Raw genomic sequence first — 19721 nt, 5'->3', positions numbered from 1 at the left:
TATTCGACAAAAACGGCTTTTATTTAAAAACAACTTGAAAAACCTGAAATCCTCAAAATCTGCCGGCACCTTCTGGTTACTGGACGTACAGAGGCGAATGGATACATGGTGCCGTTTTTTCCACCTTTGTGGCCACATGTTTGACGCAGACCTGATTACCACTAAAATTTCCTGGTGTACAAATGAGGCTAACAAGAAGGGCAAAGCCCATACGACTCACATGCTTTACCTTGACATGACCTTGACCTTCAGGGTCAAGGTCAAATAACTAAACCTAGCAATGACATCATACACTAAGAACTGCTTTACACATTTTTCCTACCAAAATACATGTGACCTTGACACAAGGTCAAGGTCATCCAAGGTCATGCAACACAAAGCTGTTAATTCAAGACATAGGAAGTACAATGGTGCTTATTGGCTCTTTCTACCATGAGATATGGTCACTTTTAGTGGTTCACTACCTTATTTTGGTCACATTTCATAAGGGTCAAAGTGACCTTGACCTTGATCATATGTGACCAAATGTGTCTCATGATGAAAGCATAACATGTGCCCCACATAATTTTTAAGTTTGAAACAGTTATCTTCCATAGTTCAGGGTCAAGGTCACTTCAAAATATGTATACAATCCAACTTTGAAGAGCTCCTGTGACCTTGACCTTGAAGCAAGGTAAACCAAACTGGTATCAAAAGATGGGGCTTACTTTGCCCTATATATCATATATAGGTGAGGTATTCAATCTCAAAAACTTCAGAGAAAATGGAAAAAATGTGAAAAATAGCTGTTTTTTAGACAACATTTATGGCCCCTGCGACCTTGACCTTGAAGCAAGGTCAAGATGCTATGTATGTTTTTTGGGGCCTTGTCATCATACACCATCTTGCCAAATTTGGTACTGATAGACTGAATAGTGTCCAAGAAATATCCAACTTTAAAGTTTTCCGGACGGCCGGCCGGCCGGACAGACGGCCGGCTGGCCGGACGGACGGACGGACGGACGACTCGGGTGAGTACATAGACTCACTTTTGCTTCGCATGTGAGTCAAAAATGTGTACAATCAGAATTTTAAGGTGTACAATTCATTCTTGCGGTACACACACACACACACACACACACACACACACACACACACACACACATGCTTTATTCCCCCCTCAAATGTGACACAAAACGAATGATAGAAAAACATAATTTTTATTTTTGACCTCTGAGGAAAATTTGCATCAGCTGCTGTCGGCAACTGACGAGGAACCTGCCGCGGCTGCATTTTCTTTGTGGCGTTTGCCTTTCGCATGTCTGTCGATGTCATAACTTCCACCGTGGCTGATCGAAACGTCCGTTCTGCAAAGTTTGCAGAAGGCGTGGTGTTTTCCCTTCATCGACGAAGTGACGAAAGGAAAGTCTTTGCAGTAACTCAGCTTGAAAACCTGATTGTACTTCCGAAGCTCTTTACTGTCCCCTTCATCTTCTGAATCGGTTTCGTGAGCTCGCTTTTCGCGTGTAGCCATCTTGGACAGTTTAAAAGAAACACCGCAATGCGCATGCGCAACTCGATAGGCGGATGACGTACCAAACCGATGCTGATGTACGGTTGCCTCCCTTTCGTGATTTAGGCACGGATTCGGAAAGAACAAACACAAAAAAACGCGTACGATTGATTTTTTTTTTTTGCGTATGATTTTAATGTCTGGCGTATAATCGTACAGCGGTCTTCAATTTCGTAAGATTGTACGCAAATTTCGTACAGTAACCAGGTCTGTTGACACATCAAAGTCTTGAAGTTTCAGACCCGCCCCTAACTGTCGCGCTTTTCTCAGCAAGTCTTTTTTTCTAACAACTCGCCCTTCGCTTCTTTCTTCTTGTAGAAACCAAAAAGTATCACCTCCATCTCCTCCGACTTCACAGTCCGACAAGGGTGCAGTTTCAACTTTCGCTTTTCTCTGCCTGTTTCATGCTGCAGAAGGACATCTCTGTTAGCTCGCCACATCCTAATTTGTTTTCTGTCCACACCAAACTCTTGAATTCTACTGAGTAAGATTTTCGCTTCGGCATTTTCTTGGAAAGAAGCGCCAAAAGCAAGGGGAAGAAACTCTGACACGACATTCTTCGGCATTCCTTTTTTCTCTCCCTGTTCTCGATTTTTCGTGGTTTTTTTTAGCCATGCAAAAGTCAAAAATTTTATAAGTAAATTTTCATTTGATTAATATACTTACCCGAATCACATATATAGCATTGACGCAGTCTAGGATGCTAAGGTCTGAAAAGGCTACCCGTCTTAAACAATTTTAAAGGGAAGCAACCCCACCACAAAAAGTGGAAATGGAGCCATGGTAATGACTACAGACCCGGGGAGTTACCTCCCCTTGGTGTGTACTACGTCACTACCGCTCCTCAACACGTGGTCATGATCATACGGCTTTAAAGAAACTAGAAAACTATAAGCGGGGTTGGTGGGAGGGCATACGCTATGTGATTCGGGTAAGTATATTAATCGAATGAAAATTTTCGATTAAATTACATATTCTTACTCCGAATCACATATATAGCAGATAGCGTCAACAAGGCGGTGGCAAAGAAAAAATCTAACTCACTCTAAAAATCCTTGCCAGAAACTGGCCCGCTGCCAACAAGTCAGGAAGGGCCCGGTGGGAAAGAAAAATCTAACTCACTCTAAAACCCTTGCCAGGAACTGGCCCGCTGCCAACAAGGCAGGAAGGGGCCTGAGAACCGTCCTGATTGACAGCCGCGATGTCTCTCAGGCAAAAGTTGCGAAAGACAACTTCAGAGAGCCAGTAAGCTGTGCCCAGCACTTCTTCCAATCTCCTGGACTGTAAAACGGCCCGGGAAGAGACCCAAGCCTTGGATTAATAAACCCGAGCCGAGTCGAGGAAAAGACAAGCTGCCCCCCCCCCCCCCCCCCTTTCTATTGGAAGGAAATGCCAATGCCCTGGAACGATCCGTGCGTAAGGTTGTCCACTCAGTGCTGAGAAGGATGAACCCTGTAAGACAATCATGCCAAAGCATGCAAACCTTGGGATGGAGTGAAGCCCGAAAGGCCTGTGAGATGGAAGTCAGCTCAAGAGAAGAGTGACTGATCTCCACCAATGAGAGAGAGAGAGACACCTGAGTACAAGGTATCAGAGTCCAACTTGATGAGAAAATCCCAAAAAAGAGGTGGTCGCCAGTTATCCTCTACCAGTCCATGCGAACGCAGAGAGAGAGGTAGTACGAGGAAGCAGCGACTTACAATTGTGTGTAAGCAACCGGAAGTGCAGAAATCACAGTGGTCGAAGCCTGGTGTGACTGGTGACCATAAACAAAATGGCTAAAAGCCAGAGTGTTCGCAGATCAGTCTGCTTGTAGGTAATTGAATGTGAATCAAAAACCCAAAACAGAAAACAAGACTGGTAAGCATAAACGGAAAACCGTGAAGCCGACCAGCCATAAGACTCCCGAGACATTGTGTTCTCAGGTAAAAACCGGAAGTTAACTTTGCGGCCAAATCAAGAGCCTTCCTGAGTTTGGCCGAAAAACCAGAACGCGTGTGTCTACCTCTAAAAGACTGAGAGTCAGACGCAGAGATCAACGGGCAACGCCGTAGTCATAGTTGCCTGTGGTAGAAGGGTGACTGTAAAGGAAACCCGACCCAACGGAAGTCGTCCTGACTCACCTCATGCCAGGATGAGGGTGAAGAGAGGAAGAGACGAAATTCGAAGTCACAGGAACCGAAAATGCCATAGTCGCACTGCGACAGGCAGGAGACTATTGCACAGGCTAAGGCTGAGAGCCGTGATGCCCGTAGGACAGCCATTGTACCGAAGTACCCACAGTACGCAGGTAAACGTAAGAAACGGAAGTTTCGGCTGCCAAATAAGATGCTGGGCTATAAGACCACAGCAAAGAAACCGGAACATTAGCTAACCCTCTGCCAGAAGGAGAGGACTAGCCAAAACCTGAGAGAGGTGGTAAGCCACAAAGAATGACTCCTCAAACATCCATTGCCAAAAACAATGCCCCCTCAGGAAAATCTGAATGTTACTTCCGAGGCCAACTCAAGCGCACCTTAAGTTTGGACGAAACACCAGAACGCGTCTGATCGCTAGAGAAAGACAGAGTCAGACTCGGCGAAAGACAAACAAGGACCATAGTCCAGATGCTTGTGGCAAAAAGTGAGAAAACGGGGTTACCTGAAGACAGAAACCCCACCCAAACAGAAATCGTCCTATCTCCTCTCCTGCAAAAGATGAGAATAAAGGAAAGAAATGTCGAAGTCCGAAGCCACAAGAACAGAGAAAACAACAACCACCACCACCGACAGGTGGAATGGCTGTTGCACCAGCCGAGGCTAAAAAACCTGGATGCCCTAAGGTCAGCCGTTGTTCCAAAAACCCTGACGTACCTATGAAACGTCTGTGAGAGGAACAAACCTCTCCGGTTAAACCGGAAGTGCGACAGAAGCAGCAGCCCGTGGCTGAAACGACTGTTTGAAAATATGCACTCATTAGATCGATGGAAGTCGCCCGACCTTACCACTCCCACAATCCATTGGCTGTGTACAGAGACCAACCAATGAAAAAGTGCAGGGAGAAGACCCCCCGCCATCACCAAAGTGGAGGGCGGAGGGGGGGGGGTGTGTGAGATCGGGGGCACTTCCTTGGGGGGAGAAGCTTGCTGCTAGAGCTGCCCCTCTCCCTGCCCGACACTGATCTATTTCTCAAAACTCGAGAATCAGGCAGAGACTGCCTATTGGCTGCCGGCTTAGCTTGGCCAGAGGCCTGAGCATGCTTCTCCTGAGGAGGCTAGCTCTGCTTCAACCCTTGTAGAGAGAAGTCGGAGACCTGCTGATCTCTATTCGACTGGATCTCCTTTCTTCTGGTATTAAACCCCAATATTCAAAAGGAGATCCCTCTACCCCTGGCAAAGCTCAAGTGTCTCTCTTAGTCTGCTCAGTGAACTGAGAATGCGAGAGAAACACGTCCCTCCGACACATGACTGTATGAGCGTAGTGAAGGGAGGACAGCCTCACATGCTCTTCGCTCACCCTAGCAAGGGCTGACCAAAAGAGTGGAGATGTCATCAGCCTCCTGATCCGCACAAAGTGTGAAAGGATTCAGTGACTCAGTGAGAGAGCGCTCTGATGATCATCTCCGAGAAAGAGGCAAGTTCCAAAAGCTGAAGTCCAATTTCCTCCGACCCGACAAAGGTGTGGTATGGGAACCAACACCCAAGTGCCTCTAAACTGCTTCGCCAGCAGAGGAAGAAGTTCCTGCATCCCCAGTAAAGGCGTACGCGGAAGATCAAAGAACAACAAATTCCAACCCGGCTACGGCAAGGTGAACTTCTTAAGCAAGAAGGAACAAAAGTTGAAGCCTGTGTCGCCGAAGCCAGCCAAGGCTGAGCGTGTTCCGGAACTGAACCGTGATGAACGAGCAGCAGAACCGGAACACTGGGGATACCACTTCCGGGAGGAGATGGTCTAGCCAAACCCTGCAAAAAAGTGGTACACCACCAAAGGTGACTCTCGAACCGGAAGTAGGAAACCTCCTTTCTTCGCGGAACGGAAGTCCGACATCGACGACGGAGCAACCAAAGAGGAAGCCGCCAAAGCCGATGCACCCTCCGGGAAATATATGGAAATAACCTGCGTCGCAGCTTCGACAGCAGCCAAGAGCTTCGACGGAAATCCAGAACGTGTCTGATCGCTGACTAAAGACTGAGTATCAGAATAGTCAAGCTACGAACACGGACCGAAGTCACAGTTGCTGGTGGTAGACTGATGAACGGGATGACCGGAAACCCATCCACCTGGAAACCGTCCTGACTCATCCCCTACTGTATGAGGGTAAGAGTGAATGGAGGAAACATCCGGAGCCACCAGAACTGAATAGGCAGTAGCCGCAACACCCAACAGGTGGAGTGAAGACTGCCCCGGCCGAGGCTGAAAGCCTAAATGCCCGTAGGCCAGCCGCTGTTCCTCACTCACCGACATCCGAGAGGAAGCGTCAGGAAGAGGAATAGTGTATCCGGACAGAGCCGGAAATGCAACGGACGAAGCCGCAAAATGCGGAAGCGAAGGTTGCGTGGACTGAGGCCGGAAGCCCGAACGCCCGTAGGCCAGTCCTCGCTCAACTCAAGTCAAGACCGCAACATGTACTTGAAATGGAGGACCTATGCTTAGTAAAACCGGAAGCGCGGCAGCCGTTTTGCTTTGAAACACAAATGCCCGCGACGGGACAAGGGTGAGACAGAACAGAAGTGGACTGGGGCCGGAAGCCCGAACGCCCGTAGGCCAGTCCTCGATCAACCCCGGACAAGCCACTACGTGTACTTGTGACGGAGGACCATATGCTTCCGGTAAAACCGAAAGCGCAGCGCCAAAACGGCTGCCGCCCTTGCTCCGAAACACAGAAGCCTTCGACGAGGCAAGGGTGAGACGGAACAGAAATTTGCGGGTTGTGATCCTGCGTCAAAGAACTGTTTCTCAGCAGGGAATGTCCGGCAGCCTCACGAGGGCCGGTGGACCAGTTCGACTCACCGGAAGCGCCCACCACAGCGGTAGAAGATGATGAGGCAAGTAGATCCGCCCTGAGGCGGAAGACGAAGAAGCAAGGGGAACCTCCCTGGAAATCGTCACCGGCGGAACCATCAAAGACGCCAAAGATCGAGCGTCACCCCTGACGGGGGAACACCGGCAAGTGACGTGGAACGCTGCATTTCTTCTCTCCCTAGCTGCGGAACTCTGGAAATAAAGAGCTAAGCAGTAAAGACACAGGAGCGCCATGCTCCGATGCCTAAAAGAGGGACAACAAGAAGAGAAAGAAGTCAAGCATGCTGAACTGCCCCCCAACCACATGTTCGTTTGGGGCAGAATTAGTAATGGACACAACAGTATACAGTAGAATCCGCTTAATAAGTCCACGTTTAATAAAGCCAATTTCTGGCTGCACGGATTTTCACCTATGTTTTATGCTTAAAAAAACCCCGCTTTATAAGGCCACCAACCCGCTTAATAAAGCCACTTTTGGGCTCGCGTTAGATGTGAAAAGCAGTAACAGTGAGTCTGTAATCACTGTCTGATCACTCACAGCTAATCCATGAATGGTTTTCAAAACAACCTGAGACGTTTTGGCCAGCCTCTTGTGAGTTTGAAATCACGTTAATCACGTTAAGTGCAAGTCAGTGGTCGTAAACAACTTCAAACAGAAGTTTTTGTTCATGTGAGTGAATGTTCATGATCGCATTTCTGTCACTGCCAACAATTCTTGGATAGAAAGGGGTTTAGTTTGAAATCCGGACACAAGCAACCATGGCCACCAAACTCAAGAGGACAGACATGACAACTGTGGAAAAGATGGCAATCCTAGAGAAGTTCAGAGCGCTGCCGTCTGTCTCTGTCAGGGAGGGTGCTGTAACTCTGGGAGTCTCCCGTGCGATGCTGACAAATGTGTTGAAAAATGAAGGGAATTTGCGTGAGACTGCATCTGGTCCTGTACCTGAAAGAAAACGTCAGCGACTTGGAAAAGATGTGGAAATAGAGAAGGCACTACAGCAGTGGTTTGATCTCATGAGTGCGAAGAATGTGCCAATGAACGGTCCCATCCTGTGTCAGAAGGCAGAGGAGATTGCCAAAAAACTGGGACATGATGATTTCCATGCAAGCAATGGGTGGTTTTCAAGGTGGAAGAAAAGAATTGGTCTGCGTTTTACAAAACTCCAGGGTGAAGCTGCTGGTGCAGACTTTGACGCTGCCAAGCAGTGGAAGGACGAAAAACTGCAGGAATTGTTGGAGACTTACCCAGCCTCTTCGATATTTAATGCAGACGAAACCGGCATTTATTTTCGTGCTCTTCCAGACAGCACCTACGTGTACAGAGATAAGCATCAGAAACAGAGAGGCTACAAGACTGCAAAGGACAGGATCACCGCGCTGGTGTGCTGCAGTATGGAAGGAGAGAAGAAACGACTCTTGATCATCGGAAAATCAAAAGATCCTCGTTGCTTCAGAGGTGTGCAGGTCTTTCCGACTGACTACAATTTCTCACAATGCTTGGATGACTGGAATCATATGGGCTGACTGGTTGAAAAATGGAATGAAAGTCTGAGGAGAGACGGGAGGAGAATCGCTCTTCTGATTGACAATTGCAGTGCGCACATTGATGTTCCAGGACTGTCCCAAATAGACATTCACAAACTCCCTGCCAACACGACTTCAATTATGCAGCCCTGCGATATGGGTATCATTCGCACCACAAAGGCCTACTTCAGGCATGAGATGCGTCAGATCGTCATCGACGCGATGGAAGACTGCGAGACACTCACCGCACCTTCTTCTTCTTCTGCGTTCGTGGGCTGAAACTCCCACGTACACTCGTGTTTTTTGCACGAGTGGAATTTTACGTGTATGACCGTTTTTACCCCGCCATTAAGGCAGCCATACGCCGCTTTCGGAGGAAGCATGCTGGATATTTTCGTGTTTCTATAACCCACCGAACTCTGACATGGATTACAGGATCTTTTCCGTGCGCACTTGGTCTTGTGCTTGCGTGTACACACGAAGGGGGATAAGCCACTAGCAGGTCTGCACATAAGTTGACCTGGGAGATCGGAAAAATCTCCACACTTAACCCACCAGGCGGCCGCGACCGGGATTCGAACCCTCGACCTTCCGATTAAGAGGCCGACGTCTTACTACCCCGCCACAGCGCCCGTCTCGACTCACCGCACCAAGCGTGGCCAAAAAAGTGACTGTGCTTGATGCAATGCACATGCTGGCGGATGCATGGGCAAAGGTGTCTGCAACGACCATCATGAATTGCTGACGGAAGGCTGGAATGGTGAGCGCCGAGTCACATGCAGGAGAGACAGAGACAGAGACAGAGACAGAGAGAGAGACTGACTTTTCAGTCCCCCCTCCCCTCCCCCGGGTATGTCCGCTGAAGAGTTCGATGCCTGGGTTGACATGGATGATGACGTTCTCGTGACCATACCAGATGAAGACGAAGATGCAGCTTTGGACAGGATTGTGGCAGAAGTCGAGACACCGGCTACCCAGACGAGAGATGCAGGCAGCGGTGCTGAGGGCGAGGAAGAGGAAGAGGAAGAGGAGGAGGAGGAAGAAGAGGAAGCAGTCCCTTCAAATGCTGAAATGCGGGCTTGCATGCACAAACTCCGCATTGGATTGGAGAGAAGGGGATTTAACATGGACATGTTCAACTGTTTCCGGGCTGAGGTCAACGACCTCCTCCGTGCTCAGCCTCTCCAGCAGTTGTCCATGGACAGATTCCTTGGAAAAGACTGATGATGACGTCTCCATGACCATACCGTATCAGATACATGTATTTTCCTCTCGAATTTCAGTGCTTTGCTTTATTTGCTTATGTATTAAATCCTCTTGGATTTGAGTGCTTTTTTGCTTTATTTGCTTTATTTGCTCTGTTTGCCTGAGATCCTTTTAATAAGTCCACCCGCTTAATAAAGCCACTTTTGTCCTGCACGGAGGTGGCCTTATTAAGCGGATTCTACTGTACATGCATAGTCCGAAACAACAACAAGTACCAACGGTCTGGTAGATCGATGACTAAAGCCTTGCCATGATATAACACTGTCAGCTATGCTGATCAACAAAATGGCGGCCAACGATAAGTTACTGGAAAAATTTACAAGCCCAAAACGGAAGAAAATTCAGCAACAACGAAATTCCTGTCAAACTAATGACCAAAAAGGAAAGAGCTTACCAACTAACAAAGCAGAAGGCAAGTACGAAGGTAAACAAGAAGAGCAAACGCTCGATCGAGTCACTTTCGCAGTTCTGAATATTATATGAGGCATCAGATGGACAGGAAGAAATTGCTATTCACAACACAATGAGTCACGTTCACATAAAATTTGAGCCCGGTCACTTTTATAGTTTCCGAGAAAAGCCCAACGTTAAGTTGTGTGTTGCCGAACAGAAAAGGCTAGTTATCTCCCTTGTTTTTCTGATAACGTTCGTAAAAGGCTACAGATGTAAATACTTTGATGTAAAGAATAATCCTACAAAGTTTCAATCACATCCGATGAACTTTGTCAAAGATATAAAATGTCTAATTTTTCCTTTGACGCTGACCTGTGACCTTGAAAAAGGTCAAAGGTCAACGAAACCATCGTTAAAGTGTAGAGGTCATTGGAGGTCACGACTAAACAAAATATGAGCCCGATCGCTTTGATAGTTTCCGAGAAAAGATATAAAATGTCTAATTTTTCCTTTGACGCTGACCTGTGACCTTGAAAAAGGTCAAAGGTCAACGAAACCATCGTTAAAGTGTAGAGGTCATTGGAGGTCACGACTAAACAAAATATGAGCCCGATCGCTTTGATAGTTTCCGAGAAAAGTCCAACGTTAAGGTGGTGTCTACGGACGGCCGGCCGGACGGCCGGCCGGACAGACTAACACTGACCGATTACATAGAGTCACTTTTTCTCAAGTGACTCAAAAAAATTACAAAAGAGGCAAAGCCTTCAAGGCTCACGTAAGAAATCGACAAACAGTAACACAAACTCAATCACTCCGTCACACATACACACACACAGTAAGCATAGGTGACACGATGAAAGAGTGCGAGACACTAGATCTAGATCTGTCTGTCTGTAGCCTACTTATGGGGACACGACTGCCAGATGGCCAGTTCGACACTGCGCTTTCGACAGCGCTTCCTCGCGCAGACACTGGAAACACGCTGTGCAGATTAACCTGTAGGAAATCTCCTTTGGTATCTTCTTTATCTATTTTTCTGGTGCTACGAAACCGAACAATGTGAAATCGTCTTCTCCGAATCGGCGAACTGCAGCACGGTGATAACTGTATCTATACCACAATCCTTCACGCGATCTGACCTAACCTTGACCCCTGACCTGGTCTACATACCACACACGACACAAACCAGTCAGCTGTTTTTACCCCCCAAAAACCCCTCACCACCCGTTTTCTTTGGATACACACTTTAACTACATACGTGCCGACGAAATGTTGATCATTGCTTCAATACTTTGAAGCTGTTGCTTGAATAATAACCAGGTAAAATTAGTATTTCGGTGTTCAGTCAAATGTTAAAGTTTCTACCACAGACATACATACATACGCACGCACGCACAGACAGACAAAAGTTAGCATTGCATAGGCTACACTTACGTGAGCCAATTAGGTTTACCTCACCATTACATAGGCCTAGCCACCTTTATCGCTGTCAGCAATGCTGAGCAACCAAAAATGGCGGCCAAACAATAAGTTACTGGAAAAAAATTTAAGTCCAAAATGGATGAAAATTCAGGAACTACAAAGAAATTTGTTTGTTTATTCTATGTTTAACGTCGTTTTCAACCACGAAGGTTATATTGCGACGGGGAAATGGGGGAGATGGGATAGAGCCACTTGTCAATTGTTTCTTCTTCACAAAATCACTAATCAAAAATTTGCTCCAGGGGCTTGCAACGTAGTACAATGTATTACCTTACTGGGAGAATGCAAGTTTCCAGTACAAAGGACTTAACATTTCTTACATACTGCTTGACTAAAATCTTTACAAAAATTGACTATATTCTATACAAGAAACACTTAACAAGGGTAAAAAGAGAAACAAAATCCGTTAGTCGCCTCTTAATTGGGTAAATTCTTCCCCCTAACCCGCGGGGGGGTACATTTTTCTTTTCTTTATTTGGTGTTTAACGTCGTTTTCAACCACGAAGGTTATATCGCGACGGGGAAAGGGGGGGGGGGGGGGGGGCAGGGGGGAGATGGGATAGAGCCACTTGTTAATTGTTTCTCCTGAGCGAACGACGAAGAAGAAGAAGAAGAATTGTTTCTTGTTCACAAAAGCACTAATAAAAAAAATGCTCCAGGGGCTTGCAACGTAGTACAATGTATTACCTTACTGGGAGAATGCAAGTTTCCAGTACAAAGGACTTAACATTTCTTACATACAAAGAAATTCCTGTCAAACTAATGACCAACAAGAAGAGCAAACGCTCGATCGAGTCACTTTCGCAGTTCTGAATATTATATGAGGCATCAGATGGACAGGAAGAAATTGCTATTCACAACACAATGCATACCTGAAGCATACCTGTGACCTTGAAAAAGGTCAAAGGTCACCAAAGCAGACGTCAAAGTGTAGAGGTCACTGGGAGTCACGTTCACATAAAATTTGAGCCCGGTCACTTTTATAGTTTCCGAGAAAAGCCCAACGTTAAGTTGTGTGTTGCCGAACAGAAAAGGCTAGTTATCTCCCTTGTTTTTCTGATAACGTTCGTAAAAGGCTACAGATGTAAATACTTTGATGTAAAGAATAATCCTACAAAGTTTCAATCACATCCGATGAACTTTGTCAAAGATATAAAATGTCTAATTTTTCCTTTGACGCTGACCTGTGACCTTGAAAAAGGTCAAAGGTCAACGAAACCATCGTTAAAGTGTAGAGGTCATTGGAGGTCACGACTAAACAAAATATGAGCCCGATCGCTTTGATAGTTTCCGAGAAAAGTCCAACGTTAAGGTGGTGTCTACGGACGGCCGGCCGGCCGGCCGGACGGCCGGACAGACTAACACTGACCGATTACATAGAGTCACTTTTTCTCAAGTGACTCAAAAAGGAAAGAGCTTACCAACTAACAAAGCAGAAGGCAAGTAAGAAGGTAATATTATGTTTACCTCATCACTGTCAGCCATACCGACCAACAAAAATGGAGGCCAACAATAGTTACTGAAAATTTACAAGTCCAAAAACGGACGAAAAGTCAGCAACTACAACAACATTCCTGTCAAAATAATGACCAACAAGTCGCGTAAGGCGAAAATACAATATTTAGTCAAGTAGCTGTCGAACTCACAGAATGAAACTGAACGCAATGCAACGCAGCAAGACCGTATACTCGTAGCATCGTCACTCCACCGCCCGTGGCAAAGGCAGTGCACGTGGAATTGACAAGAAGAGCGGGGTATTCGTTGCGCTGAGAAGGATAGCACGCTTTTCTGTACCTCTCTTCGTTTTAACTTTCTGAGCGTGTTTTTAATCCAAACATATCATATCTATATATTTTTGGAATCAGGAACCGACAAGGAATAAGATGAAAGTGTTTTTAAATTGATTTCGAAAAAAAAATTTTGATAATAATTTTAATATATTTAATTTTTCAGAGCTTGTTTTTAATCCGAATATAACATATTTATATGTTTTTGGAATCAGCAAATGATGGAGAATAAGATAAACGTAAATTTGGATCGTTTTATAAATTTTTAATTTTTTTTACAATTTTCAGATTTTTAATGACCAAAGTCATTAATTAATTTTTAAGCCACCAAGCTGAAATGCAATACCGAACCCCGGGCTTCGTCGAAGAGTACTTGACCAAAATTTCAACCAATTTGGTTGAAAACTGAGGGCGTGACAGTGCCGCCTCAACTTTCACGAAAAGCCGGATATGACGTCATCAAAGACATTTATCAAAAAAATGAAAAAAAAGTTCGGGGATTTCATACCCAGGAACTCTCATGTCAAATTTCATAAAGATCGGTCCAGTAGTTTAGTCTGAATCGCTCTACACACACACGCACACACGCACACACACACGCACATACACCACGACCCTCGTTTCGATTCCCCCTCGATGTTAAAATATTTAGTCAAAACTTGACTAAATATAAAAAGGAAAGAGCTCACCAACTACGAAGCAGGAGGCAAGTAAGACGGGTGGGTGTCAAAACAAACACCAAACAGCACAGCCACGAGAGAGCCAAAAAATCAACTACCTTATCCTCAGAGCTTTGGCCAGTCAGACCAGTGCCCTTGTCAAACAGGCAGCATGACAACGGAACACCTGCTGCAGACTTGCCCACTACACGATGGCCTCAGGAGCCAGATCTGGGCGGAGGCGACCACGGTGCAAGGGAAGCTCTATGGCAGTCTGGACGACCTACAGCGCACAGCAACATTTGCGCGGAGAACCGGCGTTTCCATCTGAGTGATCGACAAGAAGAAGAACAAGAAGAAGATCCTCAGAGCTGAAAATGTTGTATGAAGTTGACCACGTGTTGAGGAGCGGTAGTGACATAGTACACACCAAGGGGAGGTAACTCCCCGGGTCTGTAGTCATTACCATGGCTCTGTTGCGACCCATCTCGTCATCGGCGCTTTTCCGGAAATGACCTGCGCTTTGTTGGAATTCCAACAATGGCCGCCATTGTGGGATTCCAACTTTGCGCTACGCGATTCTAGAAATGAACCGCGCGCATAGTGAGAATTCTGCTCTTTCTTAGAATGCGATGTAAAATGATACAAGTCATGATGGCCTATGATGATCCTTGTGTTTTAAAGTGATCAATGGTCTTGAAAAAGCAGATGCGTTGTATAACGCACCAAACCCGCAACCGAATTACAAAAAGCAAAACACTTTTGATAACTTCGGCTGGCTGTAACAACACAGTTCAACGACCATCCCACTCGACCAAAACGCACAAATTTCACGTAATTTTTAACGTTTCAGATTTTACATTTTACAACAACAAAAACACAAGAGTGTTCCGATATAACTTTTCACTGGTAACTATCGATTGTAATAATTTTTTACTCAGTCTTAACTGATTGTATATTAAGCCAGAGATCTGTAAACTCACAGTCTCTCTGGGCTGCAGAGACAGCATTACGACCCTTTACTGAGTAGGCTCTTGTCACTGCATGGTAATCTAGGCTCTTGAAACGTAATCTAGTGCAAGTCAGTCCGTGTGTGCTATGTTGATGTGATTGATTGTTGCAAAATTTTGATTCAAATTAAAGATGATTTCAGCCTGTTGTAACAAACTAACACTCTACTCTGAGAAGAGAAAAAATCATTGTGTTCAAAATAGATCGAGACAGCAGCATCTAGCTAGCTGCATGCGCTGGGTGAGTGTCACTGAGAGAATTGTTACACAGTGTACCCCCACACCCCCAATTCAAGACTTCCCCTGTATAAGACCTTGCTTTTTCATATACCTTATTCATGACCTGTGAAAAGGGTATACTTTTTTGTGCCAGTCGAAGGGTTGCCATTTCTAGAACGAGGCAGCTCGTTTCCGGAAATGCGGCGCTTTGTTGGAAATCAAATGAGGTTTCAGGAAATTCCGATTATTCCAACTCTGCCCCGGATTCTTACTTTGCGCCCAACAGCTCCATTTCCACTTTTTGTGGTGGGGTTGCTTCCCTTTAAAATTGTTTAAGACCTTAGCATCCTAGACTGCGTCAATGCTATATATGTGATTCGGAGTAAGAATATGTAATTTAATGGGGGGTGGGCGATTACTCGGTACTTCACCTTTTGCACGGATTTTGCTCCAAGGTGGGGGATGGGCGTTTACAATGTTATGGGATTATACTCGGTACTTTACGGTAAAGACAAAGAGTTGGAAAAACACTGAGACCATCGTTTCATGCGGAACAGATGACTTCGATTGAATGACTTACATTGATGTAAGAATTCGTCCAAGACTACATCATATCAGTCAATTTGAAAAATTGCTTTTGGCGAGTTTGCTTTTCATCAATTACAAAAATGTATGTGAATTAATAAAGCAGGAGTAGAGTGATAGGACAGTAATACAGAAACACATTTCTTGGGACTTGAATATTGCAGGTAAGTGAACTGAAACGAGTTGTAAATAGACAAGAATCATTTTGATCTTGCTGCAATGGCATGAAAGCAGAAAAGAGTTCGGTGACAGATTGAATTACAAGAACATTCATAAGTATAAAATTTCAAAAATAAATTTTGATTTAATTAATATACTTACCAACTCACATAGATAGCATTAACTTCAGTTAAAGTGCTAGGACACTGAACTACGCTTCACCCCAAAGGGGAAGCAACCCCCTAAAAAAGAACGGCATTGACCTATAACCCAAGCTATACAAGAGTCGAGGTCATACCGTCACGTGACCTATCACGCGTGACTCGACCGCCGCCTATGTTAGAAACTCACTCCTACTGAAGTGATCTGTTCATTTTTAGGGAAACCCTAAGCAATAACTTCGTTTTGTGATAAGACATGGAAGCACTCTTACATGGCAACGTGAGTAAATAACTCTGAACCAAAAACCGTATGCCATATAAGGCATGGTCCTTGGTGATTATTACACTACCGGTGTACTGCGCCTGCGCAGGATGTATACCGGTGAAACTCATTCCGTATTGAAACATATAACCCCTTAAAAAATTTGCGGGGCAGGCTGGGAGGGAATCCAATATGTGAGTTGGTAAGTATATTAATTAAATCAAAATTTATTTTTGAAATTTTATATTAAATTACATATTCTTACGCAACTCACATAGATAGCAGATTGCTAATTTAGGTGGTGGGCAAATGAACTCATAGTTAACATCTTGCAAGTATCTGGCCTGTAGCTACAATAGCTGGCAAACCGAAATTACTGTTCTGCCGAGCACCAGATACGTTCCCAGGAACACATAAAAAGACATCTTCTGCAGAAGATGTCTAGTAGATGTGTATTAAAACAGCGGGTACTTAAAATACCCCGCCGATAGAAAACTCATGACTACGTCCTTGAACGGTCAATAAGCTGCATTCATGACTTATGTAAGTCTCTCAGACTTGAGAACAGATAAAGAAGAGGCCTATACACTCTGACCTCTTGAGCCCGTGCTGCCTGAAAAGGGAGGACTGACTGCCCCCCCCCCCCCCCTTTCCCTGCCACCACTGTAGGCATGCCTAATCAATGTGGCAGTCCATTTAGCTAAAAGTTGACTTCACTAAATCATTGCCTCTAGAAGTGTTGATGGAAATAAACAAAAGCCTTTGTTCTGTTGATCTAAACAGATCAGTTTGTTTGTTTATTTGTTGCCTAACGTCCAGCCGACTACGGCAGAGCCATATCAGGACGAGGAAGGAGGGGATGAAGGGGGCCACTTGTCAAGCGAGTCAGAAATATATTTAAACTCGAAATGTACAATTGGTTAAATATGGCTCTAGCAGAGCCAAAATATTGCAAATTGGTAGAATTGTATTATCGGATCTGGTTACTCCTGTTTCTGCTTATTTGTCAGAAATTTTGAATTAAACCTAAGCGCTATAGATCAGTCTTTCTCCAAAGAGATGTCTAAAGCAAAAACCAGACAGAAAATGCACTTACTCGCACTTCTCTCAGAAGCTACTAGAGTAAGTATGACGGCTTCCCGTATTTAGAATAACAAGGCTAATTTGTCAAGGATTAAACAATCCGAACTCAAAAACTCCGAAACTGGGAGCGAATCCCAAGCCTGGACTGGAGATTTGCTTTCAGCAAACCAAAGGGAGGTTCCCTTAATCACGCTGGCTAAAAAGAACCCAAGTGAAAAAATTTTGCGACCTAGCTGTGTCAGTGCAACTGATATCGCATAAAGTCTTAATTCAGAGACGTGGGAGAAAATTCGGAAAGCCAGGATAGGTGGTTCGCCACCAGCATTGAACGGAGAGAAGTGGAGTTCTTTCCGTTAATAGTACGCCAATTGTTCCAAGCCAGTCAAAGTGACACAAAAACGAAGACGCTGAACCCCTATGAAATCTCTAGACCAAATCCAGAGTTGAGGCAGAAGCCCCTGAGCGTCTCAATGATTCCCGTACAGTAGACACCCGTGTGGCTCGAGTGTAAAAAATAAAAAAAAACGGCGCCCTCTTGCCAGCCTAAAGGACTGGCAACCAAGATTGAGTGGGCCCATAATGTGCGACCAACAGTCCGCTCAAAGTAAAATTGAGAGTATTATCCGGGAACGGGGAGACGAACATTTAGCAGAAAGTGATAGTACCGAGAGGCAAAACTTCTACCAGCGGCTTCTCCAAATTCACCAGAAGGAGTAGAAGCGTGTAGCGAGATAGAGTCCAATCCAAGTGGGCATTCCTGGCCGGCTGACTAGAGTCTGCCAAGACCTAGCGCCTCTCAGAAAGGTACCTCCCTGCTAATAAGGTTTCGTGGTGGTAAACGCCACATCAAAACCTCGCATGCTCGCTGTGGCAGTGATAGGGAGCGAGATGCCACCCCCTGCTTATTGAGATAAAAGACCACTGTGGTGTTGTCTGATTGAATCAACACATGTTATCCCCTGACAAGGGGAAAGAATTCCACCAGAGACAGAACTACTTCCCTGGTGGAGAGAGAACCAACGGGAACGCCCTGTATGAGCAGTGGTGTGAGAATCCAAAGATTGTTTGTGTCTGTGAACCAGTCAAGAAAAGACACTAACATGTTCCGGCTCTTCATTTGATTGCTTAGAAAACGAAACCAGAGCCCCGAAGATCTGAATTAAATAAAAAGTAGCCACTTCCGATCTATTTTGTATATCCGAAGGTGGAAGTAAACATAGGCACGATCTATATAAGTGACCCAACAGGAAAGGCCCCAGTGCCTCCCTCAATAAAGTGAGAGTCCTAATCGCCCCTCCAGCCGCTGTGGGAAAACACAGAGGCCTCAAAACTCTGTGAGAGAAAAGTGGCCGAACGCTAATACTCCGGTTGACAAGTGCCAAGAGTATGCAAGAAAGCGTGCTATTGTTTGCCCACTGAACCCTACCTCTAAATCGCCTCGAGGAGATAAAGTGGTGGGTATTAACTTTTGGCACCGTGCCACGCCGAGAAGAAGATAATAAACCAAAGCTGAGAAAGGCCAGCTTAGCGCTTTTCTCTGATAAGAAAAGCCGAGGCCTGCCGTGGGCTTTTCCTTTTGCTGTGAGATTCTCTCTGTTAAAGAGTCCGCGTGCAAAGAGGAGGATTCGCAAAGAAAACCCTCGAGCAAGGAAGAGATTTAAGTCTCACCGACAGAACAATACTGTCGGCCGAGGCCTTTTCCCAGACGAACAGCGAAGCTAAACCCTTTGAATATGTGTGCCGACAGAACACAAAGGCATCCCGTGAGTACGAAACCGCACAAGGGAAAGAACGAATCAAAGTCTTGTACCAAGACGATAATAGAAAGAAGTGCGGCCACGATCTTCCACAGCCAGGAGATCATTGTTCTTGACAACAGACAGTTTCTCCTTGCTATGAACTTTAAGATGTAAGATCGACAAGTACGGTGCAACCGGAAGCGGTTCCGTAGTACGAAGAAAAGAATAAACTAAGTTCTTAGGCTTGGTGTAACCTAGGCCTACGGATATCGCTCAGCGAGTGAAGCGTTACTTGAGCGGTTGACACAAGCGAAAGCAACGCCGCATCGCTGCCCACAAAGGAAGTGATAGAAAGGAGAAACATATGAGAAAACTTCCACAAGTTCAAATTCTAGAGCCAGACAAGAAAGCGTCCCTGCGTGTGTAAACCGCATGTGCGTACAACCGTGCCGCGACTGACATTTGTCCGGCTGAAACCTTAGCCAAAGAGGCCAGGAGTATGAGGACGTCTTTCACGCTAGAGTCGTTTCGAAAATCGAAAGGATTCAACGACCCCGCGACCGACCGCGAAAGAGATCGAAGAAGTGTCTCTGAAAGAGACGTAAGTTCCAACGAGTATCTTCCCGTCTCCTCCAAACCAAGTAACGCGCCTTCAGAGTAAGCACAAGTTTTGTCCAAACTATAGACATCTTCCCTGAGATTAGCCAACTCCGGAGTGACCGGAAGCGGTGCACTCGGCAAAGCGTAAGTCTCAATAAGACTGTGATGACGACGGGAGAGAGCAAACTTGCGTGAATGAAACGAAGTGCTCGCTTCCGTAACTGGTCTGAGGCAAAC

The 19721-nt window shown here is 45.5% G+C and overlaps 1 protein-coding gene across 1 annotated transcript in view; it reads right to left on the bottom strand.

Annotated features, from left to right (window-relative positions):
* Window positions 1-19721, bottom strand: part of LOC138968577 (protein ABHD18-like) — a 37499-nt gene that overhangs the window by 3458 nt on the left and 14320 nt on the right. The gene's annotated exons all lie outside the window — the stretch shown is intronic.

Source organism: Littorina saxatilis, linkage group LG6, assembly GCF_037325665.1.
Source record: "Littorina saxatilis isolate snail1 linkage group LG6, US_GU_Lsax_2.0, whole genome shotgun sequence".
Taxonomy (NCBI): Eukaryota; Metazoa; Mollusca; class Gastropoda; order Littorinimorpha; family Littorinidae; genus Littorina; species Littorina saxatilis.
The sequence above is the reverse complement of the archived record's forward strand: the minus strand, read 5'-3'. Positions and strand labels throughout refer to the sequence as shown.